Source organism: Coregonus clupeaformis, chromosome 14 (assembly GCF_020615455.1).
Source record: "Coregonus clupeaformis isolate EN_2021a chromosome 14, ASM2061545v1, whole genome shotgun sequence".
Classification (NCBI taxonomy): domain Eukaryota; kingdom Metazoa; phylum Chordata; class Actinopteri; order Salmoniformes; family Salmonidae; genus Coregonus; species Coregonus clupeaformis.
The window spans coordinates 40,792,129-40,800,298 of record NC_059205.1 but is presented as its reverse complement, the minus strand read 5'-3'; positions in this window follow the sequence as shown (position 1 = coordinate 40,800,298).

Sequence of the window (8,170 nt, the reverse complement as noted above, 5' to 3'; positions counted from 1 at the left end):
AAATCATGGCCATTAATATGGAGTTGGTCCCCCCTTTGCTGCTATAACAGCCTCCACTCTTCTGGGAAGGTTTTCTACTAGATGTTGGAACATTGCTGCGGGGACTTGCTTCCATTCAGCCACAAGAGCATTAGTGAGGTCGGGCACTGATGTTGGGCGATTAGACCTGGCTCGCAGTCGGCGTTCCAATTCATCCCAAAGTTGTTCGATGGGGTTGAGGTCAGGGCTCCGTGCAGGCCAGTCAAGTTCTTCCACACCGATCTCGACAAACCATTTCTGTATGGACCTCACTTTGTGCATGGGGGGCATTGTCATGCTGAAACAGGAAAGGGCCTTCCCCAAACTGTTGCCACAAAGCTGGGAGCACAGAATCCTCTAGAATGTCATTGTATGCTGTAGCGTTAAGATTTCGCTTCACTGGAACTAAGAGTTCTATTAGATAGATAGCTCTGAATCAACGATATGGCTTGAAAATCTATGAAGTGCAGTGTCTGGATGTTCCTTATTAATCACAAAAGATCAACAAATATTTTTACATCATCCACATAAGAGTCACAGCAAAAGATTTTGTATGATCTCTTATACACTATTTTAGGCCAAGCTTTTGGAACATTGGCTTTCCTGGATATAGCCACACTGCATCTAATTGGTAAGGAAACAGCTTTAGAACAAAGTTCTACAGTATTAGTAAAAATGTGATCAATACATGTGGATGATCTTGTTCCTGTAGTGTTTGTAAACACCCTGGTAGGTTGATTAATAACCTGAACCAGATTACAGGCACTGGTTACAATGAGAAGCTTCCTCTTGAGCGGACAGCTTGAAGAAAACCAGTCAATATGCAGGTCCCCAAGAAAGTACACCTCTCTGTTTACATCACATGCACTATCAAGCATTTCACACACATTATTTAGATCCTGACTGTTAGCACTTGGTGGCCAATAGCAACACCCCAAAAGAATAGGCTTTAGATGAGGCATGTGTGTCCCAAATGGCACCCTATTCCTTATACAGTGGACTACTTTTGAGAGCACTGGTCAAAAGTAGCACACTACATCACAGGAAGTTGGTGGCACCTTAATTGAGGAGGACGGGTTTGTGGTAATGGCTGGAACGGAATTGGTGGAATGGTATCAAATACATCAAACACATGGTTTCTATGTGTTTGACGCCATTCCATTCACTCCTTTCCAGACATTATTATGAGCTGTCCTCCCCTCAGCAGCCTCCACTGCACTTCATAGGGAATAGGGTGCCATTTGCAGACAACATTAAGTGTAATAGGACTACATAAACACACATGGTCTGAAATTTATACTCTTCATTAGAATTTGAATTAAGTGGTGTATGCACACTTGGTGTCTGAGTCAAACTAATCACGAGGGGAGATGGTGAAATACAGTACTTCCTGCCCTGTTAACTCAGTAGGCCTAATATGTATCTAGGAGAGTTTATTTGAGACTATAGAGAAAAGGCTCTTTTGATATGTGTAAACCTCCAGCACTCAAAACATTATTTCTTAAGTGTTCAAGTTTCAAGATGAATGAGGGATATTTGTCTAGACATGGTGTTACAGAGTGGCATTTCAAGAATGTATCAAATAAACCGTATATGCCCTTACAGTTTGTGACTTGACCTTAGATTTGAGCTAAGTATATACTGGCCATTTTTGGAGGCAATATTGCCAGTTTACCGTGGCTTTTAGTCACTTGGAAGTTAATTCTGCTAGTTGTATTGGGAAATATGATAGCCCCTGTCTCTTCCCTATGACTTCCACTATGAATCCCGTTATTCATCAATACTCTCATCCTTTCCAACAAACACTTCTCTATTTTGATTAAACACAAAATGTATTAACCAGACATTGACGTGAATGATTTTGACATCACTTCTGTTTTCTCTGTAATTCTTTCTTCATCCAAAAATGGATATTCCATTTTACATGCAACACAACACAACCTGCTTAGATATCCATGATATCTCCTAGTGGCCAGGGACTTTAATGCAGGAAAACTAAAATCTGTTTTACAACATTTCTAGAAGCATGTCCCTCACCCTCTATTTGGAAAATCTGACCATAACTCTATCCTCCTGATACCTGCTTACAAGCAAAAACTCAAACAGGAAGTACCAGTGATGCACTCAATACGGAAGTGGTCAGATGAAGCGGATGCTAAGCTTCAGGACTGTTTCACGAGCACAGACTGGAATATGTTCTGGGATTCATCCGATGGTATTGAGGAGTATTCCACATCAGTCACCGGCTTCATTAATAAGTGCATTGACGACGACGTCCCCACAGTGACCATACATCACAGGAGGTTGGTAGCAACTTAATTGGGGAGAATGGGCTCATGGTAATGACTGGAGCAGAAGGAGTGTAATGGTATCAAATACTTCAAACACATGGTTTCCAGGTGTTTGATTCCATTCCATTTGCTCCGTTCGGACATTATTACACCACATCAGTCACTGGCTTCATCAATAAGTGCATCGATGATGTCGTCTTCCCCCACAGTGACCGTACGTACATACCCCCAACCAAAGCCATGGATTACAGGAAACATCCACACTGAGCTAAAGGGGTAGAGCGGCCGCTTTCAGGAGCGGGACTCTAACCCGGACGCTTATAAGAAATCCCCGCTATGCCCTCCGACGAACCATCAAACAGGCAAAGAGTCAATACAGGACTAAGATTGAATCGTACTACACTGGCTCTGACGGCTCGTTGGATGTGGCAGGGCTTGAAAACTATTACAGACTACAAAGGGAAGCACAGCCGCGAGCTGCCCAGTGACACAAGACTTCCAGACAGAGCTAAACCACTTCTATGCTCGCTTCGAGGCAAGCAACACTGAAGCATGCATGAGAGCACCAGCTGTTCCGGATGACTATGTGATCACGCTCTCCGTAGCCGATGTGAGTAAGACTTTTAAGCAGGTCAACATTCACAAGGCCGCAGGGCCAGAGCGGATTACCAGGACGTGTACTCCGAGCATGTGCTGACCAACTGGCAAGTGTCTTCACTGACATTTTCAACATGTCCCTGACTGAGTCTGTAATACCAACATGTTTCAAGCAGACCACCATAGTCCCCGTGCCCAAGGACTCTAACATAACCTGCCTAAATGACTACCGACCCGTAGCACTGACGTCTGTAGCCATGAAGTGCTTGAAAGGCTGGTCATGGCTCACATCAACAGCATTATCCCAGAAACCCTAGACCCACTCCAATTTGCATACCGCCCCAACAGATCCACAGATGATGCAATCTCTATTGCACTCCACACTGCCTTTTCCCACCTGGACAAGAGGAACACCTATGTGAGAATGCTATTCATTGACTACAGCTCAGCATTCAACACCATAGTGCCCTCAAAGCTCATCACTAAGCTAAGGATCCTGGGACTAAACACCTCCCTCTGCAACTGGATCCTGGACTTCCTGACAGGCCGCCCCCAAGTGGTAAGGGTAGGTAACAACACATCTGCCACACTGATCCTCAACACGGGGGGCCCCTCAGAGGGTGCGTGCTCAGTCCCCTCCTGTACTCCCTGTTCACCCATGACTGCATGGCCAGGCACGACTCCAACACCATCATTAAGTTTGCCGACGACACAACAGTGGTAGGCCTGATCACCGACAACGATGAGACAGCCTATAGGGAGGAGGTCAGAGACCTGGCCGTGTGGTGCCAGGACAACAACCTCTCCCTCAACGTGACCAAGACAAAGGAGATGATTGTGGACTACAGGAAAAAAAAGAGGACTGAGCACGCCCCCATTCTCATCGACGGGGCTGTAGTGGAACAGGTTGAGAGCTTCAAGTTCCTTGGTGTCCACATCACTCAACGAACTATCATGGTCCAAACACACCAAGACAGTCGTGAAGAGGGCACGACAAAGCCTATTCCCCCTCAGGAGACTGAAAAGATTTGGCATGGTTCCTCAGATCCTCAAAAAAATTCTACAGCTGCACCATCGAGAGCATCCTGACTGGTTGCATCACCGCCTGGTATGGCAACTGCTTGGCCTCCGACCGCAAGGCACTACAGACGGTAGTGCGTACGGCCCAGTACATCACTGGGGCCAAGCTTCCTGCCATCCAGGACCTCTATACCAGGCGGTGTCAGAGGGAAAGCCCTCAAAATTGTCAAAGACTCCAGCCACCCTAGTCATAGACTGTTCTCTCTGCTACCGACGGCAAGCGGTACCGGAGTGCCAAGTCTAGGTCCAAAAGACTTCTCAACAGCTTCTACCCCCAAGCCATAAGACTCCTGAACAGCTAATCATGGCTACCCAGACTATTTGCACTGCCCCCCACCCCATCCTTTTACTCTGCTGCTACTCTGTTAATGATTTATGCATAGTCACTTTAACTCTGCCTACATGTACATATTACTTCAACTACCTCAACTAGCCGGTGCCCCCGCACATTGACTCTGCACCGGCACCCCCCTGTATATATAGCCTCCCTACTGTTATTTTATTTTACTTCTGCTCTTTTTTTCTCAACACTTTTTTTGTTGTTGTTTAATTTTTACTTTTTTGTTAAAAATAAATGCACTGTTGGTTAAGGGCTGTAAGTAAGCATTTCACTGTAATGTCTGCACCTGTTGTATTCGGCGCATGTGGCCAATAAAATTTGATTTGATTTGATTTGATTTATTATGAGCCTCCTGTGCCATATACCAACCAAAAGCCATGCAACAGTCAACATCCACACTGAGCTAAAGGCTAGAGCTGACGCTTTCAAGGAGCGGGACACTAATACAGGCGCTTATAAGAAATCCTGCTATGCCCCCCGACGAACCATCAAACAGGCCTAGGATCAAATCCTACTACACCGGCTCTGACACTCGTCGGATGAGGCAGGGCTTGCAAACTATAACGGATTACAAAGGGAAACCGAGCCGCGAGCTGCCCAGTGCCGTGAGCCTACCAGACGAGCTAAATGCCTTCTATTCTCGCTTTGAGGCAAGCAACACTGTGTGATCACGCTCTCCGTAGACGATGTGATTAAGATCTTTAAACTGGTTAACATTCACAAAGCCGCAGGGCTAGATGGAGTACCAGGACGCGTACTCAGAGCATGCGCTGACCAGCCGGAAAGTGTCTTCACTGACATTTTCAACCTCTCCCTGACCCAGTCTGTAATACCTACATGTTTCAAACAGACCACCATAATCCCTGTGCCCAAGAACGCCAAGGTAACGTGCCTAAATGACTACCGCCCTGTAGCACTCACATCTGTAGCCATGAAATGCTTTGAAAGGCTGGTCATGGCTCACATCAACACCATCATCCCACAAACCCTGGACCCACTCCAATTCGCATACTGCCCCAACAAATCCACAGATGACACAATCTCTATTGCACTCCACACTGCCCTTTCCCACCTGGATAAAAAGGAACACCTACGTGAGAATGCTGTTCATTGACTACAGCTCAGTGTTCAACACCATAGTGCCCTCCAAGCTCATCACTAAGCTAAGGCGTCTGGGACTGAACACCTCCCTCTGCAACTGGATCCTGGAATTCCTGATGGGCCACCTCCAGGGGTGGTGAGGGTAGGCAACAACACATCCGCCATGCTGACCCTCAACACGGTGCCCCTCAGGAGTGCGTGGTTAGTCCCCCTCCTGTACTCCCTGTTCACCCAGGACTGCGTGGCCACACACGATTCCAACACTATCATTAAGTTTGCCGACGACACGAAGGTTGTAGGCCTGATCACTGATGACGATGAGACAGCCTTTAGGGAGGAGGTCAGAGACCTGGCAGTGTGGTGCCAGGACAACAACGTGAGCAAGACAAAGTAGCTGATCGTGGACTACAGGAAAAGCAGGGCCAAGCACACCCCCATTCACATCAACGGGCTGTAGTGGAGCGGGTCGAGAGCTTTAAGTTCCTTGTTGTCCACATCACTAAGGACCTATCATGATCCAAACACACCAAGACAGTCGTGAAGAGGGCACGACAATGCCTATTCCTGAAAAGATTTGGCATGGGACCTCAGATCCTCAAAAAGTTTACAGCTGCACCATCGGAGCATCCTGACTGGTTGCCTCACCGCTTGGTAAAGCAACTGCTCGGCATCCAACCCCAAGGCGCTACAGAGGGTAGTGCGTATGGCCCAACACATCACTGGGGTCGAGCTTCCTGCCATCCAGGACCTCTATACCAGGCGGTGTCAGAGGAATGCCCTAAAAATTGTCAAAGACTGTTCTCTCTGCTACCGCATGGCAAGCGGTACCGGAGCGCCAGGTCTGGGACCAAAATGCCTACATAGCTTCTACCCCAAGCCATGAAACTGCTGAACATTTAATCAAATGGTTACCCTGACTATTTGCATTGACCCCCTTATTTAATTTTGATTTATTCTTATTTTTTGCACTGACTCTCTTGCACAGGCCCGATGTACACTCACTGGGCTCTAACCACACATACTACACTGAAACTCCAACAGACATGCATATTGACGCCCCCACACACACACATATGCATTCACATTCCTTCACACTCTTCACATATGCTGCTGCTACTCTCTGTTTATTATCTATGCATAGTCACTTTACCCCTACCTACATGTACATATTACCGCAATTACCTCGACTAACCCGTATGTATCCCTACACATTGACTCGGTACCAGTACCCCTTGTATATAGCGTAATTATTGTTAATTTATTGTGTTACTATTTTCCCTTTAGTTTATTTAGCACCTTTTTTCTTACTTTTTTTCGTAAGTAAGCATTTCACAGTAAGGTAAGTAAGCATTTCACCTGTTGTATTCGGTGCATGTGACAAATAAAATTTGATTTGATGATGTGATACTGCACAGTATGTCAATCAATGATACTGTTGAAGGTTCTAACTCTGTATAATCTCTTGTGGACAGATCTGACCAAATTACGCAATATTTTAGTTCTGGGCTAACTGAGATTAAAGCCTGTATAAAGTTGAGATACCGCTAAATCCAAATTGAAGGTTTTTATTTTTTAATCAGAAAGCAACCCTCCAGCAACTGCATGCATTGATGATGACATGTCCTTTATGTGAAAGTAATGATATGCCATTGTTCTTTGTTTACAGTAGTAGGCTAGCCAGGTAGGCTACGCCCTATGCCTCCGTTTTCTAGCTGTTTGTGCACATGCAGCAACAAGGCAGGAGTGAATGCATTGCATAATACCATGTTCTAGAGCAGCGTTTCCCAAACTCGGTCCTTGGGACCCCAAGGGGTGCACGTTTTGATTTTTGCCCTAACACTACACTGCTGATTCAAATGATCAAAGCTTGATGATTAGTAAATTTTTTGAACCAGCTGTGTAGTGCTAGGGCAAAAAACAAAACGTGCACCGATTTTGGGAAACCCTGTTCGAGAGGATATATGGTGCTTTCAAGACAACTGGGAACTCGGCGAAACAACTAGCTCAAATCATGACTACAGTGATCTTCAGGTCGGAAAGTCGGAGTTGGGTTTTTCCCAGTCAGACCTTTACTAGACTGCAGACAAAATCCAGAAAAACATGTATTGAGCTCAACACTACAGCATTGCTACACATAGACAAGGCTTCGTTCATCAAATCTGTGAATGTAGGCCTACTACTGACTTCCTGTAGCCTAATAAAGGATACATTGTCCCGCATAATACAGGTCTTTGTTAGATAGCCTAGTGGTCAGGGCCCATTTTAAGGCTTCAAATTAATCGTTAGAACCTTAGTAGGAGCGTTGTTAAATCTCCGAGCTGTTTCCAAAACCATCATTATTAACATTGTATTTAAAACGCTCGTAATCTAACGCCTGCCTCCACTCATAAAACAGCTACATACATCATAATGCTTTTTACCCTCCGCGTCACTTCATACACAGAATATCACCGCTAAACATATAATCACATGGTTAATCTGTCTCTATGTGACAGCAGATAACTTCAGAAGAAAATTGCCAATGTCTTTGCAATTGATACAAACAAGTGAAGTATAAAAAGAAAACCGAGATGACTGCATTCAAACATAAACAGTGCTTGGCTATAGGCCTATTTTCAGTCATATTGAAATACATTTAATGTTCAATCAATTTAGTTGTATTTTGCTGTAGTCTACTGTCTGTACTTTGACTCAATATATTTAATGATTTGTATCCCTGTGTGTACCTAACATCGGTGACTGA